The sequence below is a fragment of the Microtus oregoni genome, unplaced genomic scaffold (genome assembly GCF_018167655.1).
Source record: "Microtus oregoni isolate MIOR12 unplaced genomic scaffold, Mior012 000020F_ref0000438, whole genome shotgun sequence".
Classification (NCBI taxonomy): domain Eukaryota; kingdom Metazoa; phylum Chordata; class Mammalia; order Rodentia; family Cricetidae; genus Microtus; species Microtus oregoni.
This window is the reverse complement of record NW_024543079.1, coordinates 10,462,555-10,484,961: the sequence shown is the minus strand read 5'-3', so window position 1 is coordinate 10,484,961 and position 22,407 is coordinate 10,462,555.

Genomic DNA, 22,407 nt, shown 5'->3' with positions numbered 1-22,407 from the left:
GCCACCTCCACTCTTTCTCAGCTCCCTCTTGGGGCTTATAGGATCCCATCCCTTACCCCTGCCACACACACACTCCTTGGTGTTCCAAATGTTTCATTTTTGGGACCCTTTCTTCTCCTGCCCCCTGTGGACTCAGATTTTGTTAAAACTTTGATGTGTTGCTACAAATAGCTTGGTCTCAGGGCAGATCATGGCCCAAGGTTGGCACACTTGGTTTTCACTTTCTCTCATAGGGCAGCAACATCTGCCACGCACCAACAAATGATCCCAAATCTCTTATATTTGCACCTGCCCTGCTCTACTCTTCCAAAAGTCTCTTATCCCTAAGGTTTCCCTACTCCCCTCTCAAAAACCGTTTCTCTCCATAATTTCTCTGACTCTGCTCTCCAAAGAATCTCATATGACTATGCTATAAACTCTAACTCAGGATTTGTAAGTTCATTGGTTATGGTTTTAAAACATCTATAAAACCTATAACAAGAATTTAGCTTAAAACTTGTTACAAAAAGTTGATAATTAAAAAAATATATGCATAGGTTATCTTAATTTGCTGTAGCATTATTATATGTGACTCAGCTCTTGTTAAGTATATACATAACGCTTGGATAGGCTAGAAAAAAATGAATCTAGTAGGAAAAACGATGTGTTAATGAACAACCATGTGACTTGCCTCCATCTTGGCTGATGACCTCATCAAGATGGAAGGAGCCATGTGACTGATCGCCATTTCTACTAAGGTTAAAGAGTGACTTCACCACTATCTAAAGATGACCATGTGGCATAAGTCAACAATTATAAAACTTTGTTAGTCCTAATGAGCTCTCTAGTTATCATTATATCTAGTTTTCAGACTTAGGAGACAAAATTTTTTAGATTATTATGAATTTTTGTAAGGTTTGTAAATTCCTAACCTAAATATATGCAGGTTAACAAAAATTGACTTAGAGATGTATGTCTAACTGCTTATGTTTTTACTAATTGCTCAACATCAAGCTTCTAAAAGTTTTAAATAAGGAATAACATATGTTTGATAAGTAATGTTTATAAATTCCTAAGGTCTACTCAGTAATATATGTCTAGCCCCTTTGTCTTTGCTCACTTTGTTAAACTTTAGTTATTTAGATAACTAAACTGAGTTGTACAAGAAACTATAATACTCAATGATTATACACTATAAAAAGGATTAAGAAAGTTCCCAGTCTCCCTATAGACTTTATTTGTGATTTAAAGTCTACTCTATTTATGGCTTAGCATTTTATTTTGATGAAGAATCTTCAATTAAAACTTCAACTCAAATTTTTAAGGCTCAAACTTAACAGGAATAAAGCTATAAAATTCGTCTCTTGTATAAGTTACCAACTTGTCATAAACTATTAAGATAATTAAGACCTACAAGTTAATGTTTTTTTCAAAGTTAAGCCCGAAGCAAGCAACTAAAAACAAGTAAAGTTTATTTAATTCGGATATGCTTAATAGATGGTCCTCAAACTCTTTAAAGATCTCCTGAATATGACATTTAAACTGTTTAATAAAAAAGCTTCCCAGTATAGGCAGAAATGCCAGTTCCTAAAGGCAACTCTAAAGTCTCCATAGAAGACAATGGGGCACTGACAAAGCCCCTGGATTGTCATATTCTAACCAAGGAGCAAAACTGCCCCATGCCTCTCCTGCAACCAGGGTTCTGCCTGATCTGTGGGTACTTCTGTGTTGATTGCTCCACGCTGCCTAAGTCAAGGTAGGTCAATATTCCTCTTTGTTCTCTACATGACAACTCTTAGACCTTTTGGACATGGCAAAGGCTGGTGCTGCTCTGTGGAGTAGCTAAAGATGAAATGCTGTCCTGTATGACAACCCAAGACCAGCCACTGCCCCCAGACCCAGGTATTCCCTCAGAATCTGCAACCCAGAGGCCTCCAAAGTAGCTAGCCCTACTTGGTCCAGCCTCACAGACTGCTACAATGGAGTCTTCATTTCCCGAAACCCACTGGGTCTGACAGAACCTGGAAAGTAAGCAAAGCAGCCCGTACTCCTCTCTCTTCCTGTTCTTGGCCAGCATTTCAGATTTCTTGAGTCCCCAACAATACCCCAATGTCAGCAGGGTGGTGGTCATAGAAAAGTCTATGCTGCCCCTTGTCATTTAAGGAGTGGAAGCTTTTATACTCCCATTATACAGATGAGATTGAACTTAATAGGTTACCATAGTCACACAGCTAATAACAAAATAACAGCAATGACAATAATGATGATGATGATGGTGATGGTGATGAAGATGGTGGAACTAGGAGAGTGAGAGCCGGTGTTTTTCTGTTTTAGAGACTCAGCCATTTCCTATGATGCATCTCCTCTGGTCTCCAGTTTGAGTTTTCTTTGGGTTCTAATTGGTCAACAACTCCTTTGAAGCGCAGCCAATTGCTCATCAAGAGTGAGAGCTAAAGCCAGAGAGCAAGCCCTGGGGTGTTTTCTCTTTTTTCCTATTTAAAGATATCTTAGGTACAAATTCTGCAAGCCTGGCCTGCTCCTTATCCCTTCTGAGGCTGGCCTAATAACTAACTAGCTCACTGATCATTGTTTTGTTTTCACCTTAGGTAGGCAAAACACATTTTTAAAAAAGGAAAAAGAAAAGCGAGGGGGAGAGAGAGAGATAGAACACAGACACACTCGCCCACCCTTCATAAGCATTAAAAAAAAAAATAGTATGTCAGAGAACAAAGAAAATGCCTGATTCCACGGGCGTTCCTGCTTGAAAGAGGTCTTCATAAGCGAGAGCTTGTGGGAACACAAAGGGGCCCCGCTTCCCTGGATTTGATGTTTATCTCCACAGAGTGATACAACTCACACCAATCAAAGTTTTTCCTGGGTTCAGAAATGCCAAACCAGCACATTTTGTATGCCTGTTCCCCCAAACACACTGTCTGTAAGTGAAAAACATCTGCATCTAAAACAAGACAATTAACAACAAGACAGGCGGGGTGCTAATGCTGCCGCTCTATTTTTGGGCACCAGCTAACAGAGGCGCAGAAGCAGAGAGAGCATGTACACCTCCCTCGTTTTTCATAAAAAATTAAGTTGTGGTTAAATATATTTAACACAGAGTTTTCCTTTTTAACCATTTTTTAAATGTGCAGCTCACTGGCACTGAGCAGAATCTCATTGCTATTCAGTCATTGCTACTATCTCCGAGACCTTCTTACCTTCCTGAACTAAAATCTGTGCTCAAGAAACACTAATTTCTCACTCTCCTCTATCCTAGCCACTGACAACAATCTTCTAACTCCTTTCTCTACAGGCCTGACTTTTGGGGAGATCCCTTGTAAGTGGAATCAGAAAATATTTGTCCTGGTGGGCTTATTTCACTTAGCGTCCAGTCCTCCCAGTGTTCCTTCACACTGTAGCATCTAGTAGCATATGTCAGACGTGTTTTCCTTTCTAAGACTGAGTAAAATATCCCACTGCATTTCCACACCTCATTTTGTTTATGTATTCATCACCTCTCAATGGACAAGGCTGCTTTCAGCTCTTTGTAATTGTGAATAATGATGCTTTGAACATGACCATGCAAGCGTCTGGTCATTCCTCTGCTTCTGAATTTCCTGTGCTGTAGACCCGATAGTTTCTTCTGCTAGACCAGATGGTAGTTCATGGTTAGACTTGCAACCCTTTTTGAGACTTTCCCCTCTTGAGTTACATTTTCTGACTTAGAATTGCCCCTGGGGCAAGAAACAGGAGACAACAATGACTTGAAGTTGGGTCCCTTCACATTTTGGATAAAGACAATTCCTGATACCCTGATGGAGAAGCTTGATTAGCATTGTGAACAAATAGAGAAAGAGGAAGCATTTCCAGGGCCTAGAAGTGAGCAAGGTGAGTAATGCTCCAATTTCCCACAGTCATGGGTGCAGCTCCCCTGTCTAACACCCTGAGTCAGCTCCTGCCTGTGCAGTTTCAACGAGGAAGCCACAGCAATGCGATTTCTTGGAAATCTTCTTGGGAGAAGTGTTTTCTCTGATATTCATGCAGTCAGTTGGCTTTTGTTAAAACTGTTCTTTACCAGGTTAACACCAAGCTTATCATCCAATATGATTTTCTGTGTGCTTTGGCAATGATGTCATGATAATGATATTCTTCAAAGGAAAAACAGACACCCCCTCTCCCCACAATCCCAAATAATTCCTAAGTGCTTGAAAAGTCCTTCCCAATAGACCGGTCTTATGCAATAGTCATTATGGCCTGCGTGCGATTTTTCTCTTCTGATTTTGCCTATTTCGTCTTATTTAAATTTCATTCCTGTTTTCCTCAGTCATCATCTTAAATGATGTTTTAATAATTTCTCCATAGACTATCTAAAGTCCTGACAACAGCATACTTCACCTGTCTCCCTTTTCCGGGAAATGAAGGATTGAGCCTGTTGGATCCCAATGGAAAAAACCTTTTGGACAAAGTCTAGCAGGCAAGGCTGCATGGCGAGGTGCTCCGGGTGGGCAGAATCTGTGGAAATTGAGGGCAGAGAGCTGAAGTTCAGGGAGGAAATGGAGCCATCATGCAGTCACAATCAAACCTTAGTTGACCCCAGGAAGAACACTGGACATGCGGTGGGCTTCTAGAACTGTTTTAACTTAAGGCAAGATTTTAACACAAGGATATTAGTTTATGGTACATTCTGTAGTTACTGGGACAGGGCACAGCCCAGCTCTGAGGAACAAAGACAAAGTTTTACAGTAAACAGAACCTGAACTTGGCTACAGGCTTAAAGATGGATCCTAGGAGCACAGCAGAGACAGGCTGGTTTCTCATTATCTGAGAAATGGTTGAGAAACATAGCCTAACGTAAACACACCTTCCTCCTGCCACTCTTACCAGTCATGGCTTATTGAAGCCCAACCCAGGGAATGTTCTCGAGATCTGGGAATCCTCAAATAGAAGAGACTTCTGAGGACATCTTAAATTGCTTCAAGAGCAGTCCTGGTAGCACGTTACAGCTATCCGCTTCAGACTGGCTTCCTGTTTCTGTAACTTAGAAATCAGTGTAAAGATCACTTTCTGGCACAGCACAGGGCATGGCTCCCTCAATTGTGGAGATTCTGGGACACAGGTCAAAGGTTAGGGTCATGAGTTTCCATCCTCAGAAAAACAGGCAAGTTTGCTTCTGAAGTATTTTCAGATACCAACCGAGTTTCTCCAGTTCTCTCTTGCTTCCCTGATTTCTGAGTTGCTGAAATCAACTTCGGCTAATCAGAAATACAGTGGGAAAGAACATTTAGCATGTGCACAATATATTTTAAACGTCATGAAGCTTTTCTTTAGGCTTAGTCTGGATAGTGGTCTTATAAAATAGTGATTCTCAAATTTATTCTTTAGCAGTCTTAGTCTATCAGCGCTGGGATGGATTCTGTGTAACTATTATGACCCAGGAAACTATCCAGCTCTTATCGTTAATCCCACAGACACGAGGAGAAAGACCACCTACCCAAATCATGGCCTTATTAAAGCAAACTTTATTCATGTGCACATCAGAGCCAAATCAGCAGCTGTCTTCCCCTAAAGCAGGGTTCTATGAGACCAGCCTAGAGCCAATTTCTCAAGCCCTTTTTATAGGGCAAAACCATAGGGTGGGTGGTTTTTGCATGTAAATATGGTTACAGAAGTGAGGCCAGGCAGTCAAGGAAAGTGGATCTTGGAACACTGGGTATAGAACATCTTTGAGAATAGGTGTGTCCGGGAGGTTAGTTTATGGCACACGCTATGGTTACTGGAGTAGGGCCCAGCCCAGCTCTGAGGAACAGAAACTCTTAAGTTTTATAGTAAACAGAAACTTAACATGGCTACAGACTTAAAAATGGTTCCTACGCACAAATAAAGACAGGCTGGTTTCTCATTATCTAAGGGATGGTTGAAAAACAAGAGTATGAAGATCGGGGCTACGGAGATGGTTCTGTGTGTAAGAACCCTTGCCGTGCAGACCAGAGGACCTAAGTTCAAATGTCCAGCAACCATATAAAAGCAGGCATAGTCCTACATGCCAGTCACCCCAGCATTGGGAAACAGGCAAAAGGATTCCTGGAGCTCAATAAGTAGCCATCCTAACTGAAATAGCGAGCATCAGGGTCAGTGAGAGACCCTGTTCAAGGCACTGAGGAGAAAGGTGATAGAGCGGAACACGTGACATCTTCCTCTGGTCCCTGCATGTAGCCATGCCTCCCCTACACAAACAGAGCATGAAGTTTGGTGAATCCAGTGTGCAATGGCATTATTATGCTACTCGCTAGAAGGAAAACAGTGTTTATTCTGTCTCTTCTCTCAACACGTGCACGCTTTGTGGAGCTACCCCACTGCCAGCACGTCCTTTAGTTATTATGGCACTTATACTCCTTGGAGTAACTACAAATGAAAATATAAATACGTTCTCATATGAGTGTTTTACATAAACACCCCACAAGCCTGGCTCACAACAGGACATTGACTGAAACGCCAAAATAAAGAGCCACAGTGACAACTACATTTGTGTTTTATATCGTTTAATTCCTAAAGTGGCTTCTATGTTAGACTTTATACTCTGTTTCCCATTAGAACTGGACTGTCTCGGAGTGAATGAAGAGGCAGTTGCTCTTTAACGCTCTACCCAAAGCCACACTCTCTTAAGCATTCCTCTTGAACTCATAGGTATCTGGAAGGCTTTTTCAGTTGTAAGTCAGGGAAAACCCAGTTCAAACCGACTTAGGCAAAACGAGAATTTATTTACTCATAAAACTGCAGAGTCTACTAGCAATCTTCCTTCAGATGTGGCTCTGCATAGGGGAAAATGAGGTCATCAAAGGCTCTTTGGTCTCTGGTCTTAAATAGCTTAATTTCTGAGCTGTTTCTGTTCTTAGGTGAACTTGGCTTCTGTTGTAAAGTGAGTGCTATCCTTTCCTTCCAGATTTACCTCAACTGGAAAAGAGTCTAAGGTCTTCACAGCCACACAGGCTGAAGTTTTTTTCCTGCTTGGGTGGTGTAGGGTTAAGACAGCCCCTTTAGGGGGCGGGGTTTGCCTCGGGTGAATGCCTGCCAATAAATGGGCGCGCAGGGGTTCTGTAAGTTTATCATTAAAGTGTGAATATTCTTAGTATCTGCATTGCATTTATTTACGCCGATACAGGGTGGAATTGAGACATGGGCCTCTTCTCAACTGCAACCCAGCAAGCAGACATTTTGGGTCATCTACTCCAGCATCCATTTGTCCAAACCCTTAGAGCTTGGGAGTTGGGGAGGGGCAGCAGACAGTGTTATCTACTGGGTGCAAGGTCATTGCCAAGCCGTGTGCATCCCCTGATTGCCTTCCAAGTTAATCTTGACTGCTCTCCTCTCTCTCCCATCCTCCCGAAGAAGCATCCACATGTTGTCTCTTCCACAGCATTTGCCAACTCTATCCATGTGTCTGACTTCAGGGTACTTGGGATTGTGAGTAGAGAACACACTGTCAAGAAAATAGATCTTATCCTTGCCCATGCAGGGAGACCTTGAACAATGAAACAGGTGATTCAGAAAAGAATTAAAATCTTCTGACCATCCTTCTTTCAGCCTTAAATGCTAGGATGAATAGACCTAGCCACAATTTTTTATAAATACTAGTTCTTAGTTTCAAAATTCTGGCTTGGGTCATCTTGTGAGTTCTTTGATTGTGTGTAATTTAAAAGATGGTACTTTTTTCTATAGTCACAAATGCACTAGGACCTGTCCAGGGAATATAGTTCAGTTTTTACCTAGGGGTCTCTACTCTAGTCATCCCAGTTAGACCAATATAATGTACCCTTAACACCAGATGTTGGCTAGCATAGATGGCATTGCTCCTTGGAGTTGGTCTAGGAAACAGAATAAAATGCTCTCCTTCTCACCTCAGTGCCTAGTTGTGGTCCCGAAGCTCCCTCATTCTAACAAACCCCACTGAAGGGACCTGTGTCAAATTCCTTTCTGTTCTAACCACTGCCACCTGTCACATAGTATGTGAAGTGCACTTTCTATGTTCTGAAAGGAACCAGATTCTGACCAAGGCACAGAATATTAAGAAAGTATGTTAAAGGTGCACAGCAAACAGGACAGAAGGCAGCTTTGGGAGGCAAGGGTTCAGAGCACTGAAAGGATAATATAGGACCTCACTGATGTGAGTCACAGCACAACACTGCAGTGTGATCCAGAGTCACGCAGGGCTTCGTGAGGCTATGTCTCAAAATGATTCTCTTTAGTCCTACCAAAGGTTTGATTCCTTCCTAGGATCCCTCCTCCTTCCTCTTTCTTGGAATATCCTCAGGGCTTGACCACCTCCAAAAACAGACTTCAATTTCCTCAGTGCTTTTCCATAGCCAGGGGATCTCATTGAATGGAAAAGAAATTCCTGTCCACATTAGAAAGGTATAGAACTTGTGTCAGATGTCACAAATATGTGACATTCCTATACTCCCTGTAGGAAAAAAGTCATCAATTATAGCTTCTTTCCCACTTAGCTTATATATCACTTCAGAGTCCTCAACACAGAATTCCAAGTAGATAGGACCAATCTATTCAAAATGCTGCTGAGGACAAAAGCAAATGCTTCCCCAGCTGTGCTTCTCGGTTATCTCACCTACAGGATACTTGAGAATGTTGTCTTAGTACCCTCCATGTGTATGAAGAAACTGCTGTCAAGCTTGCTTCTAAGACAGAGAATAAAATTCTAGGAACTAAAAGGACAGACCGAGTCTGACATGAAAGTTCTCAGCCTACACAAACTTTCAGAAGTGTTTGTGGGAATATTTGGGTTAGTGCTTTGAATTATAGATTGCGGGGGCATAGAACCCATCAGACATGGCCAGGGAGTCCCCCACTGGGATATGTCTGGGCCCTCTGCAGATGGACTACATTGCATGTCTCCTGACATGTCTGGGTATCGTTTCAGTTTCTTGGCTTTCATTCAGATTGAATCTTAGGGATAGACAGGATCCTGTCTACCCATCATTTTCATTGTACAGGTATCATTATGATCTTCTAGTCTATTAAGAATTAATATGTAATAGGCTGGGTACATCTCTAGCCTTCCTCAGCCATGTTTTAGTAATGGGGGTTTCCAAGGAAAGGATCCCAAGTAAGTGAGCAGTCCACCTATTCATATTTAATCAGAGGCTAAAAGGATCTTGGGAAGATTTTTAGCATGTCAAGAAACCAAGGAGTCCCAGCTTTCCGAGCAACAAGTTTCACTCTTGGTTACAAGCACAATAATGCCAGGAAAGGCACAAAATGAAAATAGCTGTGTTACTTTTTAGTAGAAAACTTCTCATGATGAAATCAAGCCCAAACTGCTCATGAATTTCAGTGAATGATCTAATTCTCCAATTTCATATGTAATTAAGACTTGGAAAATGTGAATCTCAACAACTGGGTTGTCACTGTAGTTTATCTGAGTGAAGAGTGGGCCATCAGTTGTTCTCATTAGGAAGAGAGTATGATACAATAGGAAGAGATTTGGACTCTGCCACACTTAGATCCAAGAATGTGAAATGCTTGGGTTTAAAACTCAGATCTATCTCTTTGAATCTATGTGAATTTGCAATATGAATATTCTTTCTTTAAAACTCAGTTTTATTTCTTCAGCATGTGAGTAAAATTGTTTTTAACTATTTAAATAATATTTTTCTAGGAGAATAAGAAAAATATGGAATTATATATCTTATTAGAATAGAAGTATAGGAGACAGTACTTACTGCTAATATTTTGGTTACATTACTATTGTTGTGATAAAACACTATGACCAAGACAACCTATAGAAGAAAAGAGTTTATTTGGGCTCATGGAATCAGAGGGTCAGAATCCATGATGTCATGGCAGCAGGAGTAGTAGCTGAGAACTTAGGTCTTGAATCTTATGCAAGAAACAGAGAGAGCACAGGTGAAACTGTAGGATTAGGAGTCTTTAAACTCTCAAAGCCCACCTCCAGTGTCACACTTCCTGCTACAAATCCATACTTTCTAAGCCTCCCAAATAGTGCTACCAACTAGAGACCTACAGCTCAAATGCCTGAGACTGTAGGTGATACCTCACAAGCCACCACAGTGAGGAAGAGCCATGATGGAGCAGCTACGGTCTGCTTTGAACCTCTGGAACAGACAGGAAGGCATGAATAGTTTTAGCATAGCACTCAGAGCCAGGTCATTTCCACTGTAGGATCAATGACTGTTGGTATTCTTGTCTGAGCAGCACGGACATAAAGACATGGTACTAGAGCACCAGGGGTTGTCACACAGATGAATACAATTGCTCTTCAACCTGTGCCAGCTTGCTTTCTAGACAATAATAGCGATGATATTATATCATTGAGCTCGGTGACCTAAGATGTCAAGGATAAACACATCAGAAATAACATATTTCATGTTCAGAGTGCAATCATTTAGAAGGGCTGTCTAATGGAGCAAATGGACAGAGACATAATTTGTAAGCCTGGGTACTGCTCATATCTGCAGCTGACTCCTTAATTAAAGATGCTTAGCCCGCATGCGAACTAACTTGAGGATTCTCCAAGCTCTGGATGTGAAAACACCTCGTCTAGATGTCTTCAGGGTCCCCTCTTTCCTTTCTTTTATTCTTCATCTCAGCTACTAGGAATCGTCACACAGAATTATGTACACAGTTCTTTTGCTCTGGTTTGACTTTTTAAATATTTTTCTTCTTCATTATTATTATTATTATTATTATTGATTTTTTTAAATTGGGTTTATTGACTTCATAATTTTGTATGTAAGATGCTATTCAATCATTCATTTAGTTGCTCACACATAAACTCCAGTACTTAAACACAAAGGGTTTAAAGTCTGAGTTGGGCAGATTTGAATATGTATCCTGCCATAGTGTAACGATGTGAATGGAGAAAATGGCTCAATACCTCTCTCTTTACCCATAAGCCTGGGCTGTAATAAAAGCTAAGGTGCAGTCAGTGCGCCGATTCAATGAGATGACATAATATAGTACTTAACATAGTGTCTGGTTTGCAACAGGCTCTCAAATCACCTCATCGCTTACCCACTTAGAGTTAGGATGTTGGTACAGGAGAGAAGAGGGTAAACATCTATCCACAACTTGAGAATGGTAATCACAGGCCATGCTGGCCTTTTGCGCTGAGGTTTAGGGATTTTATAAGGAAGAGCTGAAAGGAATGTTTTCTCCTTTGTTTGTTCTACTTGAGCTCCTGTTGAAATAGGAGCAGCGGGCTGTGTCCCCGGCACCCGGCCTCCCCCACGGCTAGCTTTACCCAAAATAATTACACGGAAACTGTATTCTTTTAAACACCTCTTGGCCCATTTCTATCTAGCCTCTTCTAGGCTAGCTCTCGCACCTGGACTAGCCCATTTCTAATAATCTGCTGTTGCCCACGAGCTGGCTTACCAGGAATGATCTTAACCTGTGTCTGTCTGGAGTGGGAGAACCATGGCGACTCTCTGACTCAGCTTCTTTCTCCCAGCCTTCTGTTCTGTTTACTCCTCCCACCTAAGTTTTAACCTATGAGGGCCAAGCAGTTTCTTTATTGCTTAACCAATGAAATCAACAGATTGATGTATGACACTCCCATATCACTTCCCCTTTTTCTGTTTAAACAAAAAAAGGAAGGCTTTAAATTTAACATAGTAAAATTACATATAGCAAAACAGTTATTAAGCAAGAATCACAGTTACAATATTTATATCTATTTTATCTTTTATTATAACTAAGGAAAACTATAACTATCTATTCATTCTTCAATTCCATCAAAGACTCCAGAAGGATATAATACTACCTAAGTAAACAAGAAATAAGAAAACTCTAGAAAGGACAGAGACATCTCGCTGCCTGGATAGTCACCCAAAGTTCTTTTGTACTGTTGGGGCATCCATCTTCAGCCTTCAGGCCCATATTATCCAGCAGACATTTTCATCAAGCAGGAAATTCCAAAGACAGTTCAGTCACTTTCTGCTGTGTCCTGCAGAATGTCTCGCAGACTCTTGCATGAGTCAGGAACCCCGAAAGACCATCTCACCTTTAGGCAAGTTCAGCAGTCCTCTCTCTGTAGGTTCTCTGAGTCCAGTTTATGCAATAGTCCAGGCAAGAGCAGTTTCTTGCCCAAATGGCTATCAAGATCCATAAGGAGCCTCTTCAATGCCCATCTTCCTCTTGAAGTAGCTGGGGCTGCCAGGAGCAGACATGTCTCATTGCCATGAAAAACCCTAAGTTATTAAAATATTTTAAATGCCATATTCTGTAGCCTTTGATAGATATGAAGAATGGCTATCTGAAATATATCTCTATATATTTAGAAAATCTAAGTAACATGACTACAAACTTGACTATTATTTATGATTATCCATCAACAGCCTATATTTCCTAATTATACATATAACAAAATTGACCTTAAAACCCACACCAATGCAAATTATTCATACCTATATCATTTCCCCCTTTAAATGTAAAAGAACATTTATAAACAATATTTTGGGAGCATGGGTGCAGTTTTTTCTCTCCAAACTGCTTCCTGCTGAATAGGGGCGCTGTTAATCAGATCATTTAGGGTGTAACCTGTGTGCCAGGTTTATCTCAGTTGGCAGTTGAGTGAAGTAATTTTTTGAGGGTGTTCATAGGAACTTTTCGGGAGGATGTGGTCTATCATACCAAATTGGAATAGAAGAAATTCACAGGGTCTGGTCCTCTGTGAAAACAAAAGAAGACCCTCTCCAAAGCATCATATTCTTAGACCCAAATTTTGAAATCGTAATACCCTTATATCCATTCTGGTTTAGCTTGGCAGCCCATGTAATGAAATGTCTCTCTGTACTTAGCTCCTTCACAGTCAAAAATTTTAAAGAAAAAACAATGTACATAATCCAGACTCTCTGTGAATTTTCCATTTTTACGTGGCTTATTTTTCTTTATTTCTTTTAATCTCTTAACTATCTGTACTCTGTCTCTTTAAAGACTTTACCTTATTTTTAAACCATTAATTTTATTCTCTATATTCTTTTTCTTCTCTCTCTCAAGCCTACATACATTCATCCAACAGTGTGACCCACGTTGGGTGCCATCTGTTGAAATAGGAGCAGCGGGCTGTGTCCCCGGCACCCGGCCTCCCCCACGGCTAACTTTACCCAAAATAATTACACGGAAACTGTATTCTTTTAAACACCTCTTGGCCCATTTCTATCTAGCCTCTTCTAGGCTAGCTCTCGCACCTGGACTAGCCCATTTCTAATAATCTGCTGTAGCCCACGAGCTGGCTTACCAGGAATGATCTTAACCTGTGTCTGTCTGGAGTGGGAGAATCATGGTGACTCTCTGACTCAGCTTCTTCCTCCCAGCCTTCTGTTCTGTTTACTCCTCCCACCTAAGTTTTAACCTATGAGGGCCAAGCAGTTTCTTTATTGCTTAACCAATGAAATCAACAGATTGATGTATGACACTCCCACATCAAGCTCCCAGAATCCAGGTCCTGTATGTCCAAAATGTACAAACCCAGAGAGGTCTTTGAATCCTTAGAGATGTATCTATGGGCCCTGGGCACATCTAGGTTACCTGTTTTTAGAGCCTATAGTATAGAATCACAAACCAACAATTAGCAGACAGCAATTCCACTTGGCGGTCTTGTTGATTATCCATTGTGAGCAGCAACCGATTGCATTGCCAGTGTAGCCTTTTCTTTGTAGCCTGCTGTCCACTCTCACCAGCCACTCTCCTGAGGTCAGCAATGAGTGTGGTTTAAATGGAAAATGCTGTTTGTGCATTTGGCATCAATGAAGATGCCGTTAATACAGCTCCAGGGAGACAGATGCTGCCGACCTGCTGGAGCATCTCATGTAGGGCTGATCTCAGGGCTGGGAGGTATTTAAAAGGCGCTAGGCTCAACCTGTGTCTGAGATTGAATTCCTCTGTCCTATGGGCTCCAAGAGTTTGATGGTAAGGAAGTATCAATGTCAACCATCTGGACTCCTGCTGTGAGTTCCCTGTCTCCATGTAATGTTTTCATTGTTTGGTCTATTTCAGAATATCCATTCAGCACTGCTTCCTCGGAGGCTATGATTACAGAGTAGAAGTAAAAATCTCACTGTGAAATTGATGGCTTTGTAGGTTTCAACAGGACAGTTGTGGCTTTATGGAGATCTCTACCTGCAGGCAAAACCCGTTTTCCCAGGTATTCTCAGCTGTATCATGAATGCTTTTATTAGATCAGACCCGAGTCCCAGTTCCACTTTGGACCAGCTCTTCAGCCTTCTTCAGTGAGCTAACTAGGTTTCCCACAGTACACTTTCCTCATGTGTAAAATGGGAAGCCTGAATATTTATGTGTTTATCTATAATATAGTCTATAGGCATGACAAGATGGCTCAGGGGTTAAAGGCATTTGCCTCTTCAGCCTGGTGACCAGAGTTCAATCCTTGGGGCCCTCTGGGTAGAAGGAGAAAAGTGACTTTTGTCTTTCTGTCTCTGTTTCTCTCTTGTTTCACCTATCTTCCTCCCTCCCCCCATCATTAATAAATTAAAGAAACAAAGTTTAGATAGCTTGTGGCTTGGGAGAGAGGCAGGGTCCGCCTGTTTCTCTACACCAGTTTTGCACTGGTACTTCCTTGAGCTGTGCCCTGAGCATGTTGACCAGCTTCCAGATATTTGAATATGCCAAACTCTATGAAGTTTTTATACATGGGGACCTTTCTTTGGGATATGAGCTTCTTTTCCATATAGATGGACACACTTTCCACAGTTTCCTTCTTTTTACCTTCATAACCTGCTTTTCAAAACATCACTTCCCCGAGAAAGTGTTCTTTGATTGTTCATTGAAACAAATCCCTTGATGAATCTCTTATAGCTCATCCTATCCTAGCTGTTCACAGCACTCAACAGAATGTGCAGTCCCATGGCTTCCAATCCATGTTTTAGCTTCTTTAACATTTGATATCTTCCTGCTAGATGCTCAGAAGATCACCCAGGGAAGAATCCATTCTGCTCAATTAAAAATATTTTTTATTATATTTAGTGTGTGCATGTATGTATATGTGTGTGTGTATGTGGTGTGTGTGTGTGGTGTGTGTGTGTGTGTGTGTGTGTGTGTGTGCGTGGTGCCTATGTGTGTGTGTGTGTATGTCCGTGTGTTGGCTCGCGTGTGCAAATGCCACAGTGCTAATGTGGATGTCAGAAGGAAACTGTGGAGTAAGCTTTCTCCTTTCACTATGTGAGTCTACAGATTGAACTCAGGTCATCCTTAGGCTTGGTGGCAAGCGCCTTTACCTCTTCTTGTTCGTATTAAAATATTTTCACGTGTTATAATGAAACGTTTTAACACAGAAAAGTTAAAAAAGCTGTAGAGCACAGCTTCATGACACAGAACCTATCACTTAATTAGCTGTGATATGTGCTACATTGTCTGTATCACGTATTGCTACATTTATTTTTCCTTCCACCACTCCACCCAGCCTATTTCTTAGTGGATTTCAGTTTGAGTTGAAGAAAACAGAGTACTTTGTTTCCCCTTAAACGTGTTAGTCTGCAAATCACTCTTAGGCAGAGTATATTTACTTCTGAGTCTCATTTTTCCTTGGGGTAAAATGTTCGCACGGTGAAATGTGCAGCTATTAACTACATAATTTGGTAAATTAAAGAGTGCCTATGCCTGTCTAACTCAAACCCCTATCAAGATAGAAAACACTGTCCTGCCCCACCGTAGTTTCCGAATGCCCCAATTTTATTATATCCAACTCTTCCCATGGCAATTACTCTTTTGATTGTTCTCAACAGTGACTAGATTTCTTCCCTAGAATTTTTTTTAATAGAATCATAGAGCATACATTTTAAAAATAAATTTATTTTACTTAACATTTATGTTGCATTTTGGCAAACTCTGGTTTGAACCAATAGCTGTGTGGATTCATTTCTCTGTAGTACTTCCTTATCTACTGCCATTTATCTGTTCTCTCATTTATTCATGCCCAGGTTAGTCTGTGTTTGTAGGGTGGTGTGTGTGTGTGTGTGTGTGTGTGTGTGTGTTATAAATAAAAAGCATTCTATGACATATTCTTCTTAGGTTCACTCATCTTGCCCTCTGTTTATTGCTAATTAGGAAATCATTATGAATAGAAGGAACATTTTGCCACATTTTATTGTATTGCTTTATCTTAGGCAGATTCACAGGATTGTAGCTGCAGTCGCAAAGTAAGTGTAAACTTAAATGAAAAATGCTGGATCTTTCATCAAAGCAGTTGTAAGCAAGAGTCTGTTTTGCTTCCAGTCCTCAACCATGTAGTAAGTACAATTTACATACACAGTAATGCCTGTTACATTAATAAATGCAGAAAAACAATATCAATATAATGAATTTTCCGGTCCTTTCTTATCATACTAGTGGGTGTGTCCCTTCACAAATCAATTAAGTTCCATGAACTTGCAATTTACTTTACGCAGGAATAATAAAATGTGCCCCTGACAGTTTCAGAAAGGAAAGACAAAGGGCTGGTTGGGTTTTCAGATACAAGTGACATCTCCTGTTTAAAGTGAACGATCTCTGTCTTTCCGTCTCTTCCTGTCCACCTGCACTTACTGTAAGACACTGGTTCACATGGAGAGGTCAAGTTGAAACTTAGGCACAGGCAGGATTAGCAAAGGGGAAAGAGCAAGGAGCACTTGGGTCAGGCATTTGTTCTGCTCACAGGCAGATTAATGCTTCTGCATAAGGCTGCATTTATATACTTGGCTTCTCTGTTTTTCTCCCCTTCAAATATAACATCTAGATTTGTCTGATTTTTAAACTGGGTTATTTGAATGTCAAACTTCCGATAACACTTTAATAGAGGTGTCCATTAACCCGTGTTAAATTAGAGCGCAGCGTCTCTGGAAATACATGTGACATCCACATGAATACCAAATGCCTTCATTAGGGTCCACACTTCCACACTGAATACCAAATGCACAGCCCGACTCGGGGACACAAACTTCCCTCCCACGAGTTGCCAACACATGTTTGTGTTGTCGCAGCAGGACCAGTCCGTCCTGTTCGTTGTTTGTGTTCAGGTGATGGGATGTGGCAATTGTAGCTTTGGCTCAAATAAACAAATGGGGCCCTAATCAGCAACTTCAGAGACAGAGTTACCAGGAGCCTGCAGAAGATCACCCCTAAGTCAGTGAGAGGACCCCACTTAGCATGCAAGATGAATTCTGAACACTTCATAAAAGACGATAACTTTCTCTGACCAATAAATGCATTATTCATAAGTGATCCCAATGCCTTCTCCTCCCTCTCCTTCTTTGCCAGTCTCTCCAGCCCCCCCCCCCCCATTTTTCACAGTATGTTGTAGCACTTGTTCAATGATGAAACCCCTTGGAATAAATCATTTATAAAGCAATTTATAAGTACATTATTTTTAGCCAGAAGACCTGGAAGAACACACACACACACACACACACACACACACACACACACACTAAGGCTTATAAGTATCAAGATGTTAGAACACCAATCAATATATATACGGAGGGGCTGGTACTGGGGTCCTTACACATGAGCCACTCAGAGCATGTGGAGGTCATATAATAATCAAGAGAAAATGCACTAAGAAGCAATGATTTTCCTCCTTGGTTGACAGGGCCTCTTTAGAGGGAGCCTGAGTCAAGACATTTTCTTTAGATAATTTAATTTGAGCATGTCTGCTGGGCCAGACTCAGTGTTAAGAGTTTTCCATAAAGCCAGGTGGTAGTAGTGCACGCCTTTAATCCCAGCACTCTTGGAGGCAGAGGCAGGTGGATCTCTGTGAGTTCAAGGCTAGCCTGGTCTAAAAGAGCTAGTTCCAGGACAGGCTCCAAAACTACAGAAAACCCTGTCTCGAAAAAAAAACAGAAAGAAAAATAAAAAAAAAAGTTTTCCATGAAGTATCTAACTTTATCCTTCTCGTCTCTATGGGATATATGATTTGTGACTGCCATTACATGGAGGGGGAAACTGAGGTGTCTCCTGACCTTCACAATTCTCTCTTTCATCTCACAAACTAAGTTAAAGACACTCTTCCCAGCGCTCTTGCAGCCGCTAACATCTGCAAGCACTGCCCTACTGCTGTTGTGTGTCAAGCTTTTCACTGAGAGCTGGGGAACACAGGTTGATCACACACGTGTGGCAGGCTGTCCAGCAGAAATGGGGTGCAAATGACAAATATAAGCCACACATATAACTTTAAATCTTCTAGTAGTCCCACCACTTTAAGAGAGGGAAAGAAATGAAATAAATTGCAAGGGCATATTTTTACTTAACCTCACACGCCCTAACTATTCTTTAAACCTGTATTTAGTTTAAGCCTTATTAATAAGATTTTACATTGTTTTTGCACTGTTCTCTAAATGTGGTGTTCATTTTATACACAGGACATGTTTCAGCTCAGACTAGGCACATACCAGGTAGCTGGGCACTGGATGTGACTAGTGGCAACAGGCCAAGATGGCCTAGGTCTACAGGTAAACTAGGGAGACAAACGTTCCCAGACGAGATTGTCACTAGGGTCTGACATTTATATGAGAGAGTTAATCATCAGATGGATATAAACTTGGCATACAGGGACATTAAAAGCTAGTAAGGAAGGTTTGCACCCCAGGTGACGTAGGGAAGACTGGAGGGAGTCAGACCAGAGACTCATTGAGCAGGCTGGTGTGCTCCAAGCCAGGCATTCTCTGTCTCTACCAACCGCTCATTCTCTTCACTAACTATATTAGTTAAATTGAGTTCCAGTGTGTGTGTGTGTGTGTGTGTGTGTGTGTGTGTGTGTGTTTACACGTGAGGAGGCAAGATGCTGATGTCAGATTCTTTAGTTAGTCTCTACCTTATGCTATTTATTTGCTTTTTGAGACAGGGTCTCTTACTGAGCCTGGAGCTCACTGAGTTAGCTCGACTGACTGCTCAACCAGCCCTAAGCATCCTCCTCTATCTGTCTCTCCTTCCCCGAGATGGCATGCACAGACCCATGCTCCTGACTTTTTAAGTGGGTGCTCAAGATATAACTCGAGATCTCAGGCTTGTGAGGCAAGCATTTGTCTGACTGAGCCATTTCCCCAGCTCCTAACTCAATTACCATTTTATGCTCTAACTAATTAGCTAATCCTTGGAATTTTCTGATACTGTCATTAATAGAGGAGTAGAATTGATTGTTACAAATACATTAACTATAAATAACTATACAAATATAGACAGCAAAGTTGTTAAGCCCTAGCGGTGCATGCTTGCCCGTGCATTGATTTGGCATGTAGTTTGTCATTGTTTTGTCTCTAAAAAGAGATGGAGCGAAGGTGATATTTCTGCTTTGGGCTGAGAAGGGGTGGGAGTGAGTGGCTGTATTTATCCCAGAAACGGAAACAACTGGAAAACATGTCCAACAACTCTAAAGCAATAGTTTTCAAGAGGAGGCCAAGAAAGAGGCAACAAAAGCATCGCTCTAAGCTGCTGCAACCAAGAGGTGACCTCTCAGGTTGCCTCGGCCTCCTAGCTCAGGGAGAGTTGACCCTCTAGTTAGTGCTGCTCTGTTCACATCTAACAAACCTGAGGAGCAAGATTAAACAGGACTAGGCCATTTCTCACCAATTTGCTTTCATCCCAGAACAAAGGCAATGAATATTTATAGATTTAGTTTTTAAACTGCTGTGCTGCACGCAGTATAGGAGGAAGGAGTCCAGCTGGATTCTCAGAACTCCCCAAGCTGATGACACAGGGCTGAGTATCTAGGAAGGTGAAGGCCCCTAGAGTTTGTGGAGCTGGACCCAGGAGAGATAAGAGCCTGGCCAAGAGTGAGAATAGGAAAGAGGAAGAGTAGAAAAGGAAAGGTAGGGAGAGAGGGAGGCAGAGAGAGAGGAGAAGAGGAGAGGGAAGGAGAAGGGAAGAAAGGAGAGGACTCCCCAGATAATCAGCAGAGGGCTAGCCTCAAGCCTTCAGCAAGTAGATATCAGTCATGCCGTGATCAAGAAACTAGTTGAGGGTGCCCTAAACTGAGATAAACTGAAACAAGGTCTGCTCCCACCAATCAGACGAGAGGACCTCAGGATTAGGGGTCATTAGGCAAAGTACACAAACGGGAAGTTCGTAATCAGCTGTTCAGCCACTACTGCATTGATCATAGCTAACACATCTCAGAACAAATCCTCAGAGGGCCATGGATGTTTCAAACAACTCAACCAAATCCTAGATTGGAACTAAAGACTATAAGAATAATAAATCTGGATCTGGTGAAAAGGCTCAGTGCATAAAGACTGTGGCTACCAAGCCAACCAAGTCGATTTCGATTCCTGGGACCCACATGATGGAAGGAGAGAACCAGCTCCTATAAGGGGTCCCCTGACCTCCACATGGGCACAGTGATACAAGCCGCTCTTCCCATGCACATAAATAAATAAATAAATAAATAAATAAATAAATTTAATGATTTTTAAGAAAGAATAAAATCTACGACATCTAAGATAAAATCAACAATGCCTTAAATCATATCAGAGATTGCCAGGCTTGTAAACAAGCCAGATGTGACTATGATGGGCAGAGCAATCGATTAAAATCAGTCTAGCTCTGATGCAAGCACCATGCCGAGCAAAAACACCAGTGATGAGAGCTTTGTTCCTTAACTCATAAAGACAGACATGTCACAGAAAACCAATTTCCCCAGTTAAACGGGAATCTAGAACTAGAAAGCATCATTGGGTTGTGAGTACTTGGAATGAGCTTAGCTGCAGAAGAAACTAATGCACACTTCAGCATGGCAGTGGGGACCATTGCAAGGGAGCAGAACATCCCCAAGCTATGGGAACACGTCAAGAACCCTGCTTAAAATCACTGTGGAGGAAAGCATGCCTCTCCATGATGCTACGAGACCCGTGAGGCCAGTGCTATTTCACTCACAAAGCCAGTCAAGACACCTTCACCAAAGATACACAGCGACTTCACTCACAGATAGAGATACAATACCCTAAATATTTCCATAAGTTAAATTTTAATCTTCCTTATTATTTGCTCCCCTTGTGCCACCCCACTCCTCCCTTTCCCGTTCCTTCCCTCTTTCCTCCCCATGCTTACTGCCTGAGAATTACAAGAGACCTACTATTGAGGAGGTGATAAGTGTGTGTAAGAGTCTAGGTCTTAATGCTAAGGGAGAAAAGCAGTCCCTTCCCCACCTCCAACAGAATAAACGGAGGAAACCTATAAACTCTTGAAAAGCTAAACAAATTCAGAGTGAGAGAAAGCAAACTTGAGGTTACTTGGATGTGGAGTAGTGGTTACAGTCTGGAAAAAGAAGGGATGGTGGCAAAATGGCTTCTGGGGGTGATGGCTGCATTTATGTTCTTATTTATGTTCTGTGAGTTCCAGAAATGTATTCATGTCTCCAAATATATCAAATAATACAATTTAAATCCCTGATGCTTAATATATATCAATCATATTAATAGCGATTGTTTTCTAAGGTTTATTTATTTAATTTTATGTGCATGGATGTTTCACCCTCATGTATATCTGTGCACCATGTGTGTTTCTGGTGCCAGTGGAGGCCAGAAGAGAGCATTGGATAACCTGGAACTAGCATTACAGGCAGTTGTGAACCACTGCCTGTAACTGGGCTGGGAATTGAACCTGGGTCCTCTGCAAGAACAGTCAGCACTCCTAATTGCAAAACCATCTTCCCAGCCCCAGATTTTTTAAAAGAGGAATTAACAAGTGTTCAGTAGTTCAGTGGTATTTGTTTAGAACCCAGCTGTATCCTCCATATAATTAGAAACAGGGAAAGATACATAAGGGGGTCTCTTTCTTATTGCAGGAGTTGATGTTTCTCAAGAATGTGTCTGTGCACCATATCAATGACTCTCCTAGGTCTATTTATAATATCTGGTCTCTATACAGTTGGAAAACCCCAGGCAGCTTTCACAAAACGGTGACAGATCTGCTGGGTCTCCTTCACAACCTGCAAGAGAGCCATCTGTTTGGAGTGGCTCACATAGGAAGGCTCCTGCGGAGAATCCTCTCCTGGGCTCTTTGAGGCCCAGCTGAGGTGATTTTACTTGATTTTGGTGTGTCTGGTAGCATGTTGCCTTAAGTACCAGTCTAGGTTGTGTTTACGCTCTTGGCATATAAGAGCTATTAGAACTCAGGTACATTAACCCCTGGATTCCCCTTCCCTCATTAATAGTACAGAACCTTGGTGATTGCTTCATGCCTGATTTGAAATTTATTTAAATAAAACAAGTCTTGTCCTATATTTAAAAATCTTCCTCTTAGCATGTAGCGGGGTCTGAATTGGTGGTGCTTTAGTTACAATTTGATGTACCAATATTCCCCACTGCTTGCTTTCCAGGACCATAAAGCAAATGTCTCACCAGCACCTCTCAAAGTACTAAGGATAGCACTGTGCACAGAGAAGGACCTCAGTGTAAGAAAGAGCAACACACT